This window comes from Bos grunniens, chromosome 23, assembly GCF_055505025.1.
Source record: "Bos grunniens cultivar Pamir isolate PY7600 chromosome 23, Bosgru_T2T1.0, whole genome shotgun sequence".
In the NCBI taxonomy this organism is placed as follows: domain Eukaryota; kingdom Metazoa; phylum Chordata; class Mammalia; order Artiodactyla; family Bovidae; genus Bos; species Bos grunniens.
Genome location: NC_141187.1, coordinates 42656604 through 42677964, shown reverse-complemented (window position 1 = coordinate 42677964; position 21361 = coordinate 42656604). Strand labels below are relative to the sequence as shown.

The 21361-nt window shown below is 42.5% G+C and overlaps 2 long non-coding RNA genes across 2 annotated transcripts; one reads left to right on the top strand and one right to left on the bottom strand.

Moving 5' to 3' along the window:
- Positions 1–1588: 1588 nt before the first annotated feature.
- Positions 1589–19956, bottom strand: LOC147347708 (uncharacterized). Its single transcript, XR_015152515.1, has 6 exons — positions 19784–19956; positions 16135–16211; positions 9527–9580; positions 8799–8827; positions 2956–3119; positions 1589–2426 (listed from the first exon to the last, which is right to left on the bottom strand). It is a non-coding gene; the product is annotated as an uncharacterized LOC147347708 (long non-coding RNA).
- On the top strand, positions 13459–15817 carry LOC147347709 (uncharacterized). The gene is made up of 2 exons (XR_015152514.1): positions 13459–13731; positions 15628–15817. It is a non-coding gene; the product is annotated as an uncharacterized LOC147347709 (long non-coding RNA).
- Positions 19957–21361: the final 1405 nt, after the last annotated feature.

Below are 21361 nucleotides of genomic sequence, written 5' to 3'. Positions count from 1 at the left end.
CACATCTTTGAAAGCAGCTTCTAAAGAGCTGACATGTGGCAACTGTCAAGCTCCCACCCGAATTCTGGCTCCCTGGACATCTAAAACTATTTTTAACCAACTCTGCCCTCTTCCACTAATAAGTGATTTCTGCAGCTCCACCATCGTACTGCAACTCCTCAGTTTTCCCGAGCACGGCCTAAATGCAGGCGTTTGTCCTTGTCATAAATTTGCTGTGTGGTTCGGTCTCCTCTGTGCGATGTTGCCCAGACACACATTTGAGCTTCTTCGCTTTGCAGTGATACACAGGTGCATCTCGGAGCTGAGCTTGGGGGTTAATTGTCTACCTGTGAGAAGCTGGTCAGCCCATCTCATCGTCTTTCCTGCTGGCTGAACCAGGTGGCTGCTGCTGCTGAACCAGGTAGAGGCCTACCCTAATGATCGTACTTAAAGAGAAAGAGCAAAGGGCAGGAAATGAGTGGTATATGTTTTCTTTGGGAATTACCATATAGCATAGGGAACTCTACTCAATATTCTGTTGTAACCACATAGGAGAAGAATCTGAAAAAGAGTGGATATATGTTTATTTATAACTGAATCACTTTGCTGTAGCCTGAAACTAACACGTCGTAAGCCAACTCATCGTCGTCCCTTCGTCACTAAGTTATGTCCGACTCCTTGAGACCCCATGAACTATAAACTGCCAGGCTCCTCTGTCCATGGGATTCTCCAGGCAAGAATCCTGAAGAGGGTTGCTATGCCCTCCTCCAGGGGATCTTCCCAACCCAGGAATTGAATCTGCATCTCCTGCTTGGCAGGCAGATTCTTTACCACTGAGCCACCTGGTAAGCCCCTGTAAACCAACTATACCCCAATATAAAATGAAAATTAAATTTAAATAAATAAATAAAGGGATGGAATGATGTACCTATAGCTGAATTGCCTCCTCGAAACTGTCAAAAAATAACTGAGGTGCATGAAATCCTCCTGGAAAGAAACAGGGGGGCTATACCTGCCCACCAAGTCAAAAGCACCTCCTGGTGAGTGGACTACACTAAGAGTGGTGAACGGTTTTGTCCTAGAACAGAGAGTTAAGAGTTAAGATCTTTCTTGTTCGTGCTGGGACCATGCTGAGACTGAGCGTCTTCTACTCCTTAGTACTGAGGACAGGAGCAGTTCAGTTTACAGAACAAGTGCAAATTAGCAAAAATCAAAACTTATTGTAATTAATAGGCTAATGAGAAATATCATATTCACTGTTAACCTCCTGTTAACTCTTCCTCTTTTTTAGGGAAAGGCACTCAGTATGCCATGCAGGTGTCTTTGCTATTTATCTCTACCTCTGAGTGGTTCTCGGTTCTATCTTTTCCTCTGTTGATACTTTATTTTTTTTAATTAATTTTATTGGAATATATTGCTTTACAATGTTAGTGTCTACTGTACAACAAAGTGGATCAGCTGTACATATACCTATAACCCCTCTTTTTGGGATTTCCCTCCCATTTAGGTCATCACAGAGCATTGAGTAGAGTTCCCTGTGCCAAACAATAGGTTCTCCTTAGTTATCTATTTTATACTCTTTTGATACTTTAGAACAAGTTTGCTGATAGTCTTGAACACGATATTTGTTTATTCCAAAAGAACATATTTATAACAAAATCATTGTAGAAGGAGCTCTAAAAAAAAAAAAAAAAAGACAAACAGATACAGAGAGACACATCATAAACAAAAACATACAGGGCCCATGACATCATTAATCGTCAGGAAAATGCAAATCTAAGCCATAATGAAGTATCATTTTACACTCATTACAGTGACTATTGAATAAAAAAGAGAGAATCGTAAGTATGGTGAGGATGTGGAGAAACTGGAACTCTTATGCATTGCTGGTGGGAATATAAAATGGTGCAGGTGTTGTGGAAAATCATATGGAGTTTTCTCAGAAAATGAAACTACTTTATGACCCAATGCCACCTTTGAGCATTTACCCAAAAGAACCGAAAGGAGGGACTCAGATATTTGGATCAGTGTTTTTAACAGTGTTTTTCTCATTAGCCCCAGATGTAGAAACAACCCAACATGCATCAACAGATGAATGGATAAACAAATGTGGTACATATATACAATGGAATATTATTCAGTCTTAAAAAGAAGTAAAATTCAGACACATGCTGCAATATGGATGAACACTGAAGACATGCTTCAGGGAAAGAAGCCAAGTAGTAAATGACAAACATTATATGATTCCATTTACATGAGGTACCTGGAATAGTCAAACTCACAGAGACAGAAAGCACAGTGATGGTTACCAGGGGCTGGGAAGCAGTAATGGGAGGCTATGGTTTAATGGGAACAGAGCTTCAGTTTGGGAGGATGGAAGGGCTCTGGAGCTGTGTAGATACGATGATTGCTCAACCATGATAACGTACTTCTTGCAGTGAATTGTCCTGTTAAAAATGGTTAAAATCAGACATGTGAGTTGTGCATATTTTACTGCAATTTTTTAAAAAGAGCAAATGTGACCCAAGAGGCAGAGTGGGCTTCAGTAGGATTCATTCCTTTTGCAAAGAGGAAAACTACACTGAAAATTGTTTTGTTTGTTCCTTAAGTCAAAACTTAGCTTGTCCTTTGTTTCTACTGGCTGAAAAGTCTTCAGAGAAAGTATTTGTGGTATCAAATCTTATCATAAAATCAGATAAGAATGTTCAGGAATTCAGAACATCAAAGGAAATGATATAATTTCATGGCTAACCTGGATAAATTTTTTTGCTTGTTTTATTGGCCGAGCCCACAGCAACTGTCTCCCCTGAGGACAGTGCAGTAATGGAACGCTTGGGAAGGGGACCCCATCATATGCCAAGTAGGGTAGAGCCACCTCTAGAGGCACCACACAGAGGATGGGCCAGCATCGAACACATCATCAAGGATGCCAAGAGCAGGTGAGTGGAAGAGAGCCAGGGCAGGGTTAGTGTGTACCTGGGCCATGGTCCAGACTCGTCAGGCCGACACCCCGGGAATGGGTCTGTTATTTCTAACCAGTTGCTTCCTGCTTCTTTGCCTTCTGCTTGCCTTGAAGAGGCCAGTCCAGGTGGTGTTTGTCAAATCAGGTTGAAAGCATATGTATCCCTTACCCTTATTTCCTAAATATAACGAATACTTTTTAAAACTGGGGGAAAAATGTTAAACCTGGGTAACAACTCTTGTCAAAAACTCCAGTCCCTGAAAATCTCCACAGTTGTGTGAGTCAAAAAGTGAATGCTTTCAAGCAGGATGACTCATTTATTTCACGCAGACACCTGTAGCTTCTTACCTAACGCAGGTCTAGAGTGCGTTTTACCTTGTTTGAGGGACCTATCGTTATCATCTCTTGATCCAGCTACACGACTGTTTCACACACGGCCACAGACCTCCCTGTGGCTATTTGCGTAACTGAGCTGGGAAGTCTATAACCTGTCATCTTTGGGGCCAAGAAATGAAGAGACTGAAAGAATACATTTGTGTGGACTTCCCTGGCCATCCAGTGGTTAAGACCCTGCACTTCCAATGCAAGGGGTGCAGGTTCGGTTCCTGGTCGAGGAGCCCAGGTCCAACATTCCGTGAAGCACAGCCAAAAGAAAAAGAAACACATTTGCTTGACAGCAGTCTCATGAGATGATCCCTACCGAAGCAATTATTTTGGGTGAGTGATATGACTGTCTTCTATTAGGCGGCTTTTCAAATTTTCATTATAGGCCTCAGCAAAGTTAAGTGATTTCTCATCCCTGTGATATGCACTCAGCTTTCTGTCAACATCTAAATCAACATTGAGATAGGATAACTGCTTCTACTTTCATCTGGCCCTCTGGCTCAAGGAGATATTTGCAGTTTTGTAGAAATTTAAATGACCCACACTCCTCGAAAAGCCAAGAACGTCACAAAATGTTGTCTATTTCAGTCTCGCTAACACTCCCAATAATGGTGACAGGGAATGTAGGTTTAAATGTCAGTTCTCTGAACAGAGTTCCCTGTTCTGAAAGATGCCTTCATTTTGCAGCTTCCCTTCTTGAGCCTTGAAAACCTGCAGAAAATCTGCAGGGATAGAAATTACTAAGAGTTTCTTCTGTTTCCGGCATTATTGAAGCTAAGTTACTCCAGGCAACCTTCCCTCTGAAATGACTGAACATGCTGGATAAGGTTTTTAAAAGTCATTGACGATGCATCACTGAACCAGTGATAAAGAAAGGCATCCACAGAGAGCAGACATCCGGTGAGAGCAGGAACGTGGAGATGGATGGAGGCTCGGAAACTGGCTTTCACCCTGGGGGCAGGGGTTGTCTCTGGCCCCTTGAAATTTCTGCTTTGACAGCTGTGGGGGGTGCTGGGACAGAGAGACAAAGACAAGAGCCCATGCAAGGTGGACATCTACTAAGAGACCCTGCAGAAAGCCGGGACACCAAAGGATGATGCTCACTGTGAAGGTCTACCAGAAATACACCCGCCTCACAGATGGAGACAGCAAGGAAAAAGGCAGCTTCCAGCATGACTCTAGGTAGAAAGGAGAACAATTCGATTCCAAACATTCACAGCCAACAGCTGTCTCTTCTGAAGGTCTCCTGTCCAGATTCACCCTACTTATGTTGTTCTGTGGGCTTCCCCGGTAGCTCAATGGTGAAGAATCTGCCTGCAATGCAGGAGATGCAGGAGACATGGGTTCAGTCCCTGGGTCGGGAAGATCCCCTGGAGGAGGGCATGGTAACCCACTCTAGTATTCTTGCCTGGAGAATCCCATGGACTGAAGAGGCTGGTGGGCTACAGTCCATAGGGTCGCAAAGAGTTGGACATAGCTGAAGCAACTCAGCACACACACCTTGTCCTACAAACCTCGATGAAGTAAGTTCAAGTGTCATGGGTCAGTAATGCCTGCAGTAGCCTAGATAAAGCCAACACAAATCCTTGTTGGATAAGCCAAAAGGAATTATATATCAATCCTCAAAGAATTCATACAAATGAAGTATGAGACGATGGTGAGTCAATACATGTGCACAAATATACACACACACATACACACACACACACGCAAATTATAAGTCACCGCATGCAAGAGTCAGCAGAAATAACACATAGCAAAATTAAAGCTGCAAAAATTTTAGGTATTGGACAGAGGCTAAAAATTAAGTATGATTTAATTGTTTGAAACTATAAAAGAGAGAGTAAAAGTATAACTAAGAGATGATAAAAATAATAGAGGTAGGGAAAGAAAAACTATTCATTTTATTAGTAAAAAATATAACAGTTAAAAAGGAAAGTTTAAAGGACTTACTGATGGCAAAAGAGGCCCAATTCAAGAAAAAGTGAAGAAGAAAATGGATTTGAAGAAATTGCTCAAAATGCAGCACAAAAAGAGGGAACATATGAAAGATTAATAAGATAAAGAACAGAATGAGATCAGATATACATTGACTGGCAGTTTATTTATAAGAGAGAATGAGACAGAGGGGATAGTCAAAGAGATAGAGTTTCTACAATTGTTGCAAGATGCCAATCTTCATATTCAGAAATCGAAAGGAGGTATCAGTTCAGTTCAGTTCAGTCACTCAGTCGTGTCCAACTCTTTGCAACCCCACGAACCGCAGCATGCCAGGCCTCCCTGTCTATCACCAACTCCTAGAGTTTACCCAAACTCATGTCCATTGAGTCAGTGATGCCATCTAACCATCTCTTCCTCTGTCATCCCCTTCTCCTCCTGCCTTCAATCTTTCCCAGCATCAGGGTCTTTTCAAATAAGGCAGCTCTTTGCATCAGGTGGCCAAAATATTGGAGTTTCAGCTTCAATATCAGTCCTTCCAATGAACACCCAGGACTGATCTCCTTTAGGATGGACTGGTTGGATCTCCTTGCAGTCCAAGGGACTCTCAAGAGTCTTCTCCAACACCACAGTTCAAAAGCATCCATTCTTCTGGGCTCAGCTTTCTTTGTAGTACAACTCTCACATCCATACAAGCCTACTGGAAAAACCATAGCCTTGACTAGACAAACCTTTGTTGACAAAGTAATGTCTCTGCTTTTTAATATGCTGTCTAGGTTAGGGTTAGTGGTCATATATTAGCTTCTTTTAAAATAATTACCATTGAGTGTAAGCACTGTAATAACATTTTATTATGGAGTAATTTTACAGTCACAGACTCAGGCTTCCAAAAATGTATCTTTATCTTTGTAAAACTCAATGCTGTATTGCATCTCTAAGCCCTATTCTGTGTGATACAGACATCTAATCCAGTGGCTTCTACATAAACTCAGTCTGTTTAAGTGACTTTTTGAAATCCTCTTCTCACTGTTCCCCTGCCCTTGCTCTACGGGAGGTATCTGCCTGTAGGGTGGGAGCTGTCAGCTTTTTGATGGAAGTCAGCAGTTCTTAACCCTGGTGGCTCGTTACCATCTACCAATGTGCTTTTGAAATATGGCAAAGCCCAAGTCTGTCATCCACATGGCTGCTGCTGCTAAGTCCCTTCAGTCGTGTCCAACTCTGTGCAACCCCATAGATGGCAGCCCACTAGGCTCCCCTGTCCCTGGGGATTCTCCAGGCAAGAACACTGGAATGGGTTGCCATTTCCTTCTCCAATGCAAGAAATTGAAAAGTCAAAGTGAAGTCGCCAAGTTGTGTCCAACTCTTAGTGACCCCATGGACTGCAGCCCACCAGGCTCCTCCATCCATGGGATTCTCCAGGCAAGAGTACTGCAGTGAGTTGCCATTGCCTTCTCCAAACAGCAGCCTTCTCTAAATTTAATGTGTATATGTGATCCCTGAGATTGTTTTTTTAGTTGTAGATTATAGTACAGAAGATCTGGGGCCTGAGACTCCATATTTCTAACACACACCCAGGTGATGTTGATGCGGCTAGTCTGTGGACCCCACTTAGAGTAAGTACAGAACAAACTGAATCAATGCTTCCTAACCTTGATTCCACGTGGAAATTACACAGGAAACTTTAAAACCTAGTCATGCCTGGATATCATTATGTGTTCAAGATTGCGATTAATTGTACTGGATGTGGTCCAGGCATTGGGAAGTTTAGAAGCCCCCAAGATTGAGAGTGTGCCTGTTAGGTCATCTTCAGTTGTGTCTGATTCTCTGTGACCCTGTGGACTATAGCCCACCAGGCTCCTCTGTCCATGGGATTCTCCAGGCAAGAATACTGGAGTGGGTTGCCACACCCTCCTCCAAGTGCCACCTGGCAAGCCCCAAATAATGACCTATGTGAAAGTGAAAATCATTCAGCTGTGTCCGACTCTTCATGACCGCATGGACTATTCAGACCGTGGCATTCTCCAGGACAGAATACTGGAGTGTGTAGCCTGTTCCCTTCTCCAGGGAATCTTCCCAACGCTGGGACTGAACCCAGGTCTCCCGCATTGCGGGCGGGTTCTTTACCAGCTGAGCCACCAGGGAAGCCCAATAATAACCTAGGGTGATGGTAAATTTTGTGTTAAATTGGCTGGATTGCAGGATGCCCAGATATCTGGTTAAATGTTTCTGAATGTGCCCGTGGGGATGTTTCAGAAGAGATTAGCATTTGAATTGCTAGAATGAATAAAGCACAATGACCCACTCCACCCAGTGCATGTGGGCCTCTTCCAATCCTTTGGGGGCTTGTATAGAACAAAAACTGGGAGGATGGGAGGATGGGCTCGCCCTCTGCCTGACTGTGCAGCTGGGACTTCAATTGTGTCCTGCCTACCCACTCCTGGTTCTCAGGGCTTCCATCTCTGGCTGGAGTCTCTGCCATTGGCTCTCCGGTTCTCTGGCTTTTGAACTACACTGCCAGCCTCCTTGGGTCTCCAGCTTGCAGATGGTAGACCATGGGGCTCCTCAGCCTCCATAATCACATGAACCAACATCTTATAATAAATCTCTTTCTACGTATAAATACACATCCTGGTTTGTTTCTCCGGAGAACTCTGAGTAACTCACCTAGCAACCTGCTGACGTGGACTGTTCCCCAGGCGCTGGTGCTGAGGGTCTGCTCAGCACCTGCTCAGCCTGCCCCACCTCATCCTTGTTCCCACTCTAAAGCAGCCCGTCATTGCTGTTTGCTCTCACTCTTGCACCAAATAATGTTTTCCTCCCACTTGGGGACCCTGGGGCCTTTGAAATGAGCTGCAGCCCCACTGCTCATCTGGAAGACGCTGGCATTTTGGGATGGTCAGTAACCGCTCATCCTGTCCCTCACTGTCCTTCAGCCAAAGGTCTCTGGGGCTTCTGGGGGACTTGGGAGGGGTTTTTTCCTGCTCTCACATCCCCCAAACTTCAAATAGGAGCTCTTTTCCTGTGCTTTCAGACTTTCTCTTGGTAGGACCTGGAGACCCATCTAAGCTGTCTTGATTTCTCCTCCAATGCTCACCTCCCCTTCAGCTGAGAGAGAGAGTCCTTATCTCTGGGAGGGAGTATAAGCTACTTGAGTTCACACCTGCTTTGGTGTCTGCTTTGTCCCAGTATTAAGATCCATTTTAACTTAAAAGCAAAGAAGTTGGTACAAAGATACAGACAACATGTGTAACTTAGCCAAGGACGCACAGGAACCAGGCAGCTGACGCTCAGCACCAGCACGTCCAGAGCTGTCACACCAGCCTCCCTGTCACCATGCCCTGTGTTTCCTAAGTGAGTGAACATCTGGTACCTTTAAACTACACAGAACTCCATGTGTAGCTCAAAGGGCTTCTGAAGTCTGTAGCTGGAGAAGAAAATGAATTCAACGGCCAGCCGGGAAAAAACATTCTGTCTTCCTTCCTTTTCACCTTAAACAACCCTTAAGTATATGAGGAGCACAAAAAGCATTACTCACCAGAATCTTCTAGTTGTATATGCAGTGAACTAAAAGAAGAAAAAAATTAACCATATTGTTAAAAGATTCATAAGTTAATCTTGACCTAATGGCAAAAGCTTAACTCTTAAAACAGAACCTCTGTCAACACCTCTCTTCTGACAGTAAGTGTTCCTGATGCTCTGTGTGAAAAATGACATAAAATGTGGATGTATAAATAAAGATTAGAAGGGATAAAGCTATGTAGTCACATTAAAAGTAATGTTACAGATTCTTATTCCTTTGACAGTCATCTCAGATTGTCAGGCTCTAATCAACAATGATGTGAATTCAGCTGTGAATCAAAGATATTTTTACAATTCACATTCTTATATATATTCTGATTTACTTGAGGCGAAGAATGATGGTAGATAATTCCAGCTGTGTCTAAACAAGGCAAATGTTTTAGGCTGAACAATCAGTTATAACTGGGAAAATGGGCTTTAAGATTTTTTCCTATTCATCTTCCATGATTCCTGAGTATTTGGAAAGTTAGAACATGAAAATATTTTGAAGCAGATAAGATTCACATCATTATGAAATCTCTCAGAAGTCAGAATTCAAGTCAGTAAAAATAGCAATTCTGGAACAAGTCTCTTCAGAACCAAAAATATTTATTGCAAGAAGCTTTGTTCTACTTCTAGCCTCAAAGCTGTGAGAAGTTACAGGGAGTAGGGTGATAAGCGATCAGATAATAAAGCTCTTGTCACCTAAGGACTCACGCATTGAGAGCAACCCAGGAATTGTGGAAGTCCTCTGGATTCCTAAAGAGGAAGAGAGAGCTAGAAATTATTTTCCATGTCTTCATGACGTTGGCAAAATAATTTGGTCATAAGCCTCTCCTTATTACAACATATTAAGTGTTTTTTAAAAAACATTCAATGTGACTAATGTTCTCCTTGTAATCACTGTACATGTATCCAGGTGCCTAAGTCTATGTTTTTCCAGTAGTTTGATTTCTAATATTTCTCATGTGTGGCATGATCAAGAATTTTTAATAAGATAACACTATTAATAAGTGCTAGAGAAAAGAAACATTCTTTATGTTTATGAAGCTTTTTAGGAGTTCAAAACTTGTTTTTCTGTCTGCACATGGCTATATATATATATATATTTCCCCCTTAAGAGGTTTCCTTAGGAGGAATTAAAGAACTTCAGTGTGAAATGATGTGGCTCAGTGGTAAAGAATCCGCCTGCCAAGGTTCAATCCCTGGGTCGGGAAGATCCCCTGGAGGAGGAAATGGCAACCCGCTCCAGCACTCTTGCCTGGGAAATCCCCTGGACAGAAGAGCCTGGCAGTTAACGGTCTATGAGTTCAAAGAGTCGGACAGAACTGCTCGACTGAGCACACGTGCACACGAGACCGTGAGAAGTGATAGGTTCTTGGATTCCACTGCAGAATTTAGGACTGAAGTATGACTCAGGAGAGAGTGATGGGACAGCACAAGGGCTGAGGGACTGACTGCATATATTGGAGTCCAGCAGATTTTCCACTGGCCGCTGCCTCCTCCCCTCATTGCAATAAGTTGGAGAGAAATGGGGATTGATTGTGTTACAGTGAGCAAACCTTCCCTAGGCACTGCTGCTGCTGCTGCTGCTGCTGCTGCTAAGTCACTTCAGTCTTGTCAGACTCTGTGCGACCCCATAGACGGTGGCCCACCAGGCTCCCCGTCCCTGGGATTCTCCAGGCAAGAACACTGGAGTGGGTTGCCATTTCCTTCTCCAATGCATGAAAGGGAAAAGTGAAAGTGAAGTTGCTCAGTCATGTCTGACTCTTCGCTACCCCATGGTCTGCAGCCTACCAGGCTCCTCTGTCCATGGGATTTTCCAGGCAAGAGTATTGGAGTGGGGTGCCATTGCCCTAGGCACTACTGAATCAATTATTCCTCATCTGATACCTCTGAAGCCCTAAACACCCAACCTCAATTAAGGTCTATCTGCTCAGGCTTCTAATACCCAGCATCCAACACCCGCCCTCAATTAAGGCCTATCTGCTCAAGCTTCCCAGGTGGCACTAGCAGTAAAGAACCTGCCTGCCATTGCAGGAGACATAAGAGACGTGAGTTCTATCTCTAGATCGGAAAGATTCCCCCTAGAGGAGGGCAAGGTAACCCGCTCCAGTATTCTTGCCTGGAGAACCCCATGGACAGAGGAGCCTGGAAGGCTACAGTCCACAGGATGGAAAAGAGTCAGACACAACTGAAGCGACTTAGCATGCATACATGCTCAGTCACAATAGTTCAGCCAGAGCTGACATGCTCTTCTTGTATCCTCTGCTTATATTTACCTCAATGGATGGCAATTACCTATTTACACTTTGATCTATTCTGCTAAAATATGAGCTCAGAATTCCTTGGGCTAAAGAATCATGTATGATTTGTTGTTGTATCCTTAATGCTTAGATCTGAGCCAGGTACACAGGAAACTCAGGGCCAGAGTGTACTGCAAGGATAATGTGCAGGGAGACCAGGGAGTCAGCGATGGGAGATAGTGTCACAGCCCAGACTGAGATCTCATATGTTAGCATCTACCTCTGTGTCCGTATGCTCTGCAGAATTCCACAGAGGAGCCTGGTGGGCTACAGTTCATGTGGTCACACACACATACATACACATACACACACCTCAGTGTCCAGGACACTTTTGCATTGTCTACACTAACAAAGCATCCATGGGAGATGGCTCTTGACATATTTTTGTTGGTGCAAGAATGGCTTGTCACTTACTCAGAATGACCTGTTTGTACCTTTGCTCGTGCAAAGCTTGTTACTGTGATTGGAAAAACTTTTGCAAACTGCAAGGGCAAACTCCAAGTAATTGCTAAGGAGATTTTTCTTTTCCATTTTCTCTTTCATCTCTTATGTAAAAGGAGAAGCGAGAGTATTTCCTTCCACAGAAATGATAACCATTAAGACCTGGCTTCACCATTTCCCAAAGCAAGACGAGTACATTTCATGTCTCTTTCCAAGAAAACAAAAGTTATCCCAGCGTGCAAAGTGTGTAAAGCTTAATGCTTACATAGAAATGAAGTCTTTAAAGAAAACTGGATTTTAATCATTGCCCTGTTGTAACGCCGGCAGAGCAATCTGTGGTCAGGGAGGGGCTGCTATACACTAGAGAACCAAAGGCTAGAGAAGCTATCATTTCTGCTCACCTACCTTTTGTGAATTCACACAATGAATTATGTTTCATTTTTATGCTTCACAAAAACTTCCAGAAAAGACAGATTTCTAAAAAACCAAAATCTCTTCCTTCATTAAAAAAAAAAAAAACCTCTTTCACATAAGCAAAGCTTTTATTTCAGCTTTTACAATACTCTACGCCCTTCTTTGCTTTGTCCTGAAATCTTATAAAACCAAGATTTCGTTCTTTATCATTCATGGCATGTGATGTTTTTGGCCCTTGAATTTTCTTTAGACAAGGAAAGCGATTATACAGTTCAGTTTTATTAGAGCAGAGAGTCTTTATTTTTCTATGAAACCTCAGGATTTAGACTTTTCCTGACAAAGTAAGGTACCGATATGCTGCTGTTTCAGAGCAAAGTCTAACAAAAAAATATAATCCAGTGTCACAGTTTTTAAACTTAACTAGATGAGAAAGCAAACTAAATCAATAAAAAGTTTGAGTTATTGACGCCACTTAAAAGAAATACAATTTTATTTGCTTTCAAGCACATATAAACTCATGTTAGGTTAATCAAATGGTGTCTGATAAAGGTTCTTTGAGGACTTGCTTTAGCAAATGAATAAGGATGAAGTGCAATTACCACAATTCATTGACTAATTAGTATTCTTCAATAGCCCTGGTTTATTTTTATTGCACAACCATCCTGCTTGTGTAGGAGCAAACGTCTCAGGTTTATTTACTTAAGTAATTTGACTAGTCTGTATATAATTCTTTTTTACACTGTTAATGTGCTTAACACAGCATGATTTCAACCTTACCACTTTATAGTCAAGGTTTAGAGCAGGGGTCCTCAACCCTTGTGGCATGAGGGACCAGTTTCATGGAAGACAATTTTTCCACAGATGGGGTGGGGTGGTTTCAGGATGATTCAAGCACATTACACTTAGTGTGTATTTATTTCTACTTTTACTACATCAGGTCCATCTCAGATCATCAGATCCTGAAACTTGGGGATCCCTGGTTCAGAGGGAATCTATGCATAAGAGGGATCTGAGGCTAAATAATCTTTGCCTCTGCTTTGATGGTGCCCTTCAGCCAAGTGTGATTTAGTAGAGGGAAAAATTAAAAGATCTGGGTGGGAAACAAATTATGAACCCTCCCTGACTGTATGTGTTCATCTGTTTGGGACCGATCCATACCTCCAGAGATTGTGTTAGGATGAAATAGGTTTGTGAAATTGCTCTTTATACAGAAAAGCACTATTCAAATATTGGGTATCATCCCTATTTCAAAATCTGGATTGCTGAAGTTCAATTTAATAAGATGGGTTTTATTTTATTTTTTTTCATGCATGGAAAGAACTTGTTTACAAGGGTGAAGAGCTCCCTGTGAGTATGGAAGCTTATCAGGAACTCCTCTACCATTTCCAGGAGTCCAGAGGGCTACCCTGTTTGCAAAGTGTTATCAAGGAGCGGGGTGTTCAGAAAAACAAACTCGCCTGTCCTGGGGTGGCTAGATTAAGGTCTGTCTCCTCCAAAAACCTCCTGGGATAACTTCATCTCAGTTCTCTCTCTGCCTCAGAATGACTAGAGCCTGCTACTAGATTCAATTCAACAATAACCTTGTGGGGAAAAGGTCACTTTGCTGGGTGCCGGGGTAGGGGGTGAGGGTGGTGAGATCTGAGATGGAGAGAGGGCTCAAGGGCAGAGCCTGCAGTCCACCGGCCTGGTCCTCAGGAATTCACGGTCTGCAGATGGACACTTGTTGGACATTCACACCCTATCAGGCAAGTAGGGGTAAATGCAAAATACAGATATAAAATGTGTATACAAAGGAGAGATCGATTAGGACTGGGAGTGTCTAGACTGGCTTCCAAGAGGAGACGGGATTCTAGCCACATCTTTAAAAATGTTTGGGATCTGGGGAAGAGGTTAGGAAGTGGACTAGAACACTAAATAGAGGCTCTATGAGCTTCCTCGGGCTGCTATAGGAAATTACCACAAACTTGGTGGCCTGTAAAAATAGAACTGTATTCTCTCATGCTTTTGGAAGCCAAAAGTCTGAGATTAGTATCGCTGGGCTAGGATCAAGGATCAACCGGGCTCTCGCTCCTCCCAGAGGCTGTGGGTTCTGAGACGCCTTCCTGGCCTCTTTGGGTTTTAGTGGCTCTGACTTTTCCTGGCTTGTGGCTGCCTCCCTCCAGTCCTCAGGGTCAACAGCCTCAAATCTCCCTGCTTCATCTTCATACCACCTTCTCCTCTGGGTGTTAAAACTTCTTCTGTCTCCCTCTTACGAGGGTATGTGACTGCATTTAGGGCTTATCTGGATAATCCAGGATAGTCTCCCAATCTAGAGATGCTTAATTGAAATCACATTTGCAAAATGTTTTTTCCATATAGGATAATGTTCACAGGTCCCATTGATTAAAACATGAATATCTTCTAGGGACCACTTTTCAGCCTATCATGCAGAGGTTCTTATGACCAACCCCAGAGACCCTCTATTATTAATATTAATGGGATGATTATCTAGTGTGTAGATTATTTGGGCTTTTGCTTCTCTTCTCCATTTCTCTTTTTTTCTGCCCCATTACCCTAGGAGTTGGGAGATGAGGCACAAAGAAGTCAATTTAACAATTATCAGCTCTGGTCAAATATTGACGAAGAGCTTCATTAGGTGACTACAATGAAAATACTATTACCTGAGATTTATTTATTTATTGCCTAATTAAACTCAGCTAATCAAGAATCAATGATATTCCTGCAGTAGAGAACACAGAGGTAGGTCAAATAGATCCTGAATTTTCTTTCTGCCTTTTCTTTAGGCTTTTACCTTGCTAGTTTAGCAAACTGAAAATTAATGAGCCATGGAGAAGTGGATTGTGAAATACTGACCTAAGAGACAGATTCTATTTTGGACTGTTTACTCTGGATTTACTCTGACAGTCACTTCACTTCACTGTAGAAAGTTTAAAAAAATGAAAAGAATGGTTATATTTATTTTCTGTGTATTGCATTTTTGAAAAAAAGTAAAAGTGTTGGTTGCTCAGTTGTGTCTGACTTTGCAACCCCATGGAATTTCTCCAGGCAAGAATACTGGAGTGGGTAGCCATTCCCTTCTCCAGCAGATCTTCCCAACCCAGGGATTGAACCTGGATCTGTTGCATTGCAGGCATATTCTTTACCATCTGAACCGAAAGACAGCAGATATAATGGACTCATTTTGTACAAAAGCTCTAGAAAGTAAAATATTCTAAGGTGTTTGAGGAGGAAACGGCAACCCACTCCAGTATTCTTGCCCGGAAAGTCCCGTGGACAGAGAAACCTGGAGGTCTACAGTCCACAGCGTTGCAAAGAATCGGACATGACTGCAGTGATTTAGCACAGCCTACAAGGTGTTTCTAATGAAATATTTAAAACTGTGGGTTTAAATATTTGTACATTCATTAATTCATTTAACTGTTTGTTCAGTAACTATTTACCCGATGCCAACTGTGAGTCTGCCACTGTTCTGGTTGCTGGGTATTTTAAAAGCTGAACGTGCCTTGTAGTACTCTAAAAGCATGGCTTAAATACTGGGATAATCTCTAGTTTAATTAACATACATTGGTTTGCACTCCTAAGAAGAAGGGGGTTAGAGAAATCTGAGTCAATAGTGGCCTTCTCTTGCTCCTTTGTTTCAGGCAGCACAGCAATGATGCACTGCAGATAGAAGTACCTCTTCTCAATTCCTCCCAGACTGGATGATGCATCAGAAAACAGCTTTACAGCAGGCCTATTCTGCCAACTAGGATGGAGACTGGAAGGCATGCCTTTGGAGAGTTTAAATTTATGTTTCAACAACCCCATGTGAAATAAAGGTCTGGTTGATTAATCAGTTTCTTGAGTCAATGAAGAGAGCCAGTCAAAAGTATTCTAACTCTGGAAGGGATTTCTAACCTGAATAATCTACCTTAACAGCCCAATACATCAATTAACTGTATAGTGATCATTATCAAATTACCAATTTCACTTAGCTTATATGATTTTAGTGCTATGTAGACACAAATTCGAATTTTGCATAGATGTAGGCTCCCTTTCTTCTGTACTTCCTTTATGACCTGACTTTGTATGCTTATAATATAATTTTTATTATAAATAAATATCTATTCTAAAAAAAGTAAATTCCTTTTTTAATTAAATCTCTTTACTTACAATTCAGGCTATGTTGGAGGAGGAAATGGCAACCCACTCCAGTATTCTTGCCTGAAGAATCCCATGGACAGAGGAGCCTGGTGGACACAGTACATAGAGTCACAAAGAGTCGGACACGACTGAGCTGCAAGCAGCAGGCTATGTTAGGATGGTTGACTTTCTTCATTGCTTGGTGCTTACTTCCCAAGTGACATAAGGGATAAAAAAACACCTGCCAGCGAAGGAGATGCAGCTTCGATCCCTGGGTCAGGAAGATCCCCTGGAGGAGGAAACGGCAACCCACGCCAGTATTCTTGCCTGGAGAATTCCATGGACAGAGGAGCCTGGTGGGCTGCAGTCCATGGGGTCACAAAGAGTTCGACATGACTGATAACACACACATATGTGTGCATGCAATAAAACCAAGAAGCAAATGAATGTAACTTAAAAACTAGAGCTAGCAGTTGAGAGGAGGGTTAAGAAGGACATTGTACCATCCTGGTATTGAGAGTATGCCTGATCCAGAAAACAGGAATTCTCTTTTTCTGTTTAGAGTGACTAGGCTATTTTTTGGCAGGAAAAACTGCCTACTAATTCATTGATTTCATCTCCTCCTATTTAAAAATGTGAATATTGTATTTATTTCAAGGATTATTTCTGAGTATCAAAGACAAAAATATTAAGGCATCACCTTGACATTTGCATACTCCAAACATCCTATCTACTTTTTTACCAAGAATTTTATATTACCAAAACAGGTGGCTGGGTTTTACCTATTTGCTCACATGTGTTTATGAAAACCATTCAGTACAAATGAATGTTCACTGGGGCACCACAGTCAATCCCCAGTCTTTAACTGTCTTTCCTTGCTTGCGTGCATGCTCAGTCATGTCCAACTCTTTGCCACCCCATGGACTGTAACCTTCTAGGCTCCTCTGTCCATGGATTATCCTGGCAAGAATACTGGAGTGGATTGCCATTCCCTACTCCAGAGAATTTTCTCGACCCAGGGATCAAACCCACATCTCTTCCGGCTCCTGCCTTGACAGGCAGATTCTTTATCACTGAGCTACCTGGGAAGCCCCATCTTCTCCTTACTCCCACCCAAAAACACTTTCTGAATTACTAGTCAGGTGATGTTTTTATGGTTTTGTTAGTGCAAGTGTATTGAATCTAGGCTATCCAGATGACCTGGCATGGCTGGGTAGGATTATATCCTGAAAGCATTGATATGACAGTAGGGGGACAGAGGGGAGGATGCCAAAAGGCTCTGGGAGGAACAAAAAGGAGTCGCAATGGTTTGCCCATTGCTAGCTACCTGATCAAGGCCAATAGATCTACCCTTTCAGAACTGTCAGTCTCCCCACTCTAAAATGTAGTCAGTGATAAGCCCAGTGATTGCCAAGTTGATCAGTACAGTTCAGTTTAGTCCTTCAGTCATGTCTGACTCTTTGCAACCCCATGGACTGCAGCATGCCAGGCTTCCCTGTCCATCGCCAACTCCCGGAGCTTGCTCAAACTCAAGTCCATTGACTCGGTGATGCCATCCAACCATCTCATCCTCTGTCATTCCCTTCTCCTCCTGCCTTCAATCTTTCCCAGCATCAGGGTCTTTTCCAAGGAGTCAGTTCGTCACATCAGGTAGCCAAAGTATTGGAGTTTCAGCTTCCGCATCAGTCCTTCCAGTGAATATTCAGGACTGATCTCCTTTAGGATGGACTGGTTGGATCTCCTTGCAGTCCAAGGGACTCTCAAGAGTGTCCTCCAACACCACAGTTCAAAAGCATCAATTCTTTGGCACTCAGCTTTCTTTATTGTCCAACTTTTACAACCATACATGACTACTAGAAAAACCATAGCTTTGACTAGATGGACCTTTGTTGGCGAAGTAATGTCTCTGCTTTTTAATATGCTATCTATTTTGGTCATAGCTTTTCTTCCAAGGAGCAAGCATCTTTTAATTTCATGGCTGCAGTCACCATCTGCAGTGATTTTGGAGCCCCCCCCCCCAAAATATAGTCTGTCACTATTTCCATTGTTTCCCCATCTATTTGCCATGAAGTGATGGGACCGGATGCCATGATCTTAGTTTTCTGAATGTTGAGTTTTAAGCCAGCTTTTTCACTCTCTTCTTTCACTTTCATCAAGAGGCTCTTTAATTCTTCTTCACTTTCTGCCATAAGGGTAGTGTCATCTGCATATCTGAGGTTATTGATATTTCTCCCGTCAATCTTGATTCCAGCTTGTGCTTCATCCAACCCAGCATTTTGCATGATGTACTTACTCTGCATATAAGTTAAATAAGCAGGGTGACAATACACAGCCTTGATGTACTCCTTTCCCAATTTGGAACCAATCTGTTGTTCCATGTCCAGTTCTAACTGTTGCTTCTTGACCGACATACAGATTTCTCAGGAGGCAGGTAAGGTGTTCTGGTATTCCCATCTCTTTAAGAATTTTCCACAGTTTGTTGTGAGCCGAGTTGATGGACTGAATCAAATCAGAGTATTTATTTATCTAAGGTGCACAGTCAAGTGCTAACTTGATAGGGCTTATCTATATCCTGTTCCCTCTGTTCCAACCAGTCCTCCACACCTTGCCTCAAGGAGAGTTAAACAGAAGTGAGCTTTTGGTTTGACAGACGCCCTTTCTCTCCCTCTCTTGACTGTGAATTCCTTAAGGTGTGGACTTTGTCAGTGTCATCTTTGGCCACTGTCTTACAACATGTAGTTGTTTCACATGGGTATGCTAAAATGAAATATAAAGTAGACATAGAACCCTCCAGAAGGTTGTTTCTCCTCAAATCTGAGTATAGACGAATATATGTATTCATGCATGCCTCAAATTGTATTAAGTGTTTTTTATGTGAAATATCTCCAAGCTTCTCTTATCAGCTGTAATGCTTCAAGTATATAGAAACCTTCCATTGTGCCCATGAGGAAATATAAACATAGCATTTTTAATGACTTATCTAAGGTAATTCAGCTATTTGAAGGCCTTCTTAGTGCAAAACATTACTATCTACACTGTGAGAGTGTGTGTGCGTGTGCGCGCGCGCGTGTGCGCTTCAGTCGTGTCCGACTCTGTGACCCCATGGACTGTAGCCCGTCAGGCTCCTCTGTCCGTGAGATTATCTCAGTAAGAATACTGGAGTGGGTTGCCATGTACTCCTTCAGGGGATCTTCCCAACCCAGGGATTGAACCCAAGTCTTCTGCGTCTCCTGCATTAGCAGGCGGGTTCTTTACCACTGAGCCACCTTTAAAACCCATCTATCTATATATGTACCTTTTATTTTTTTAAACCAGGATCCTCTCACGTAGAAGCCCCAGTCAGCTTTGGTTGAAATCTGCACTGTTTTGAAGAACTTGTCCTTCATTTTCTTTGCCTTGGGGAACTCGGAACACTCCTCTGCTATTTTCGTCACTCCATTTGCCACATACCTTTACTGTCTGCTTTGCAATCTTGCCTGGTCTCTCTCAACCTGTTCACTCCAGACCGTCCTTGCATTGTGTCATCTGAGAGAATAACTCACTTGCTAGTGAAACTGCCCTTGGTCCCAAACGATAAACAGTAGTAGTAATAATAACAATCACAAGAGTATGGCTAACACATACACAGCACTTACTCTGTACAGGGTGTCATTCTAACAGCTTATACTTAATAACTCACCTTCATCCTCTCAGGTAGGTATTACTCTCCCCATTTTGCAGACGAGAAACCTGAAATTAACTTGCTCAAAGCCCTGTATCTGGGAAGCAGTGGAGCTGGAATCTGAGCCCAGGCAGCCTATCAGAATCGGTGCCTATCCCCACCAGGCTCTGCTATCATAGGGTCCAATGAACACTGCAGGTCAGCTACATTCAGAGCTTTATCTATACACAGACAGGGGCTGCATATGCAGGTGGAGAAGCCCTTTGAACACTCCCGTGACTCTGCGGTGTCATCTAGTTAATCTGTAAACCTAGAGGGAGTCCTCCCTTCTGTTGTACGACTGTGATGCTTAGTATCAGCACTGTATTCAGGAGCAGCCCAAGATAGGACTAGAGTCGGTAGCGGACCTCTGATGGTGAGTGCTCAGTCGTGGCTAACTCTATGCGACCCCACAGACTGTAGCCCACGAGGCTCCTCTGTCTATGGGATTTTTCAGGCAAGTGTACTGGAGTGGATTGTCATTTCCTTCTCCAGGGCATCTTCCCAACCCAAAGACTGAACCTGCATCCCCTGCATCTTCTGCATGGCAGGCAGATTCTTTACTGCTGAGCCACCAGGGAAGCCCCATAGTCTGTAGTGGGTGCTCAGAAAGTACTAAGCAAAACACAAAGCCATTATTAGATACAAAAGGGAGAGAGCTTCAACCCTCATGGCAGTGGCTCGTAGACCTCCCTCTTAAGTGATAAAGAATTAATTTATAATGTCAATGTAGCTTTTCTATATATCCTGTACTCAACATAATATGGCGATGTTTTCAAACTGAGTACAAATGTTTGCTGCTCCACACATATTACTCATGGCCCCTTTATTTACACTGAATTATTGTAATTTAAGTTGGCGGCCGTGGTAGTTTGATGCTCAGCCACTTGCAAATTTGGTTAGCCAATGTAAACTAAGAAGTTTGGAGTTAAAACGAAGATTCTTGTTTCCAATATGTAGGCAATAGAGTGATTCGGTGTGGGGGTATCAATTTGATTACTTCGTTATCTGTTACATAAATATCTCAAAAGAAAATAGAGTCTGTTTCTGTCTTATCTTGTAGACTGTTACAAAACCAAATGAGATCATGTCTGTACACTGTTTTGAGCTTTTCAGTGGAAAATACATTATAAACAATGTGTCTTCTTATTATACATAATAACTTGTTGCTGATAGAGAGCTCAAAACTACCTTAAATGGAAAGTTATTAGGAAATTAATGTTAGTCTCCGTTGCACTTATTTTCGGAAATGGCAAATTTTCTAAAATAAGAAATGGAAAGTTCCAGGGGCAAGTGTAGACTATTACAATAAAGTTTTGGTTTATTTAAAATTCTTCTCTAAACTAAAGAAACAAAACCAACTCTGCACATTGGGGGAGGGGGAGTGTAGTTCTCATGAATAAACTAGGTCCATTGATTTTGGAAACTGTTCAATCCCTTTATGATGGGGGAAGGGGAGGGTTACTGCTGTTCTCATTGTGTCATTGTTATTTCTGAAGTACTTACTATACTATATTCCCTACCCTGAGTTTCTTTCTACATTTGCAACATGGACTG